We start from the raw sequence: 638 nt of genomic DNA on the forward strand, positions 1-638 counted from the left end.
TGGCAATGCACTTGGGAAATACATTGATCGAGGCGAGCCACCATAGGGGCTCTTTTCCAATGCAAGGATATGAGTGGAGGTAGATATGGATAAGGGGCTCCCAACAACAATAACCCTAAATATGGATAGCTAGATCCATATTCAAGAGGTTGATTATGTTCAACTTCCTTTTAAATGTACAGTTTACCACGAATATAGCCACTTTGCAAGACGCTGCAAAATGAAGAAGGAGAAACAACAAAAATAGGGGAATGAAGGAGAACAATGGCAACAACAAAAGAGGAGAAGATGCCAGGCTAAACAATAAGACAAACAACCATATCATAGTAGGAACAAAGAGAAAAGACCAATTTTTCCTAAGTGGTCTACTCCGAGAGGATGGGAATAATAAAAGCGAAAATAAAAAATATAACAATTTAGGCTCTCAATTCAATAATTAAAGTAGGGAAAATTATCGAAATCAATGTACAAAAACAAGTACAAAATTCAAGTCGAAAGCATGAACAAGAAAAAAATGATGAATTCATGTGTAAGAACACCGAATACATTTTCAACTTATTTTAAACATTGTAAATTTAATTAAATTAAATGAGTTGAATCAAGGACACCAATTCCAGCGCTGAGGTGAATGGGGAATC

Source organism: Pinus tabuliformis, chromosome J (assembly GCF_031772625.1).
Source record: "Pinus tabuliformis cultivar Carrire ecotype Pingquan chromosome J, CPIR1, whole genome shotgun sequence".
Lineage (NCBI taxonomy): Eukaryota > Viridiplantae > Streptophyta > Pinopsida > Pinales > Pinaceae > Pinus > Pinus tabuliformis.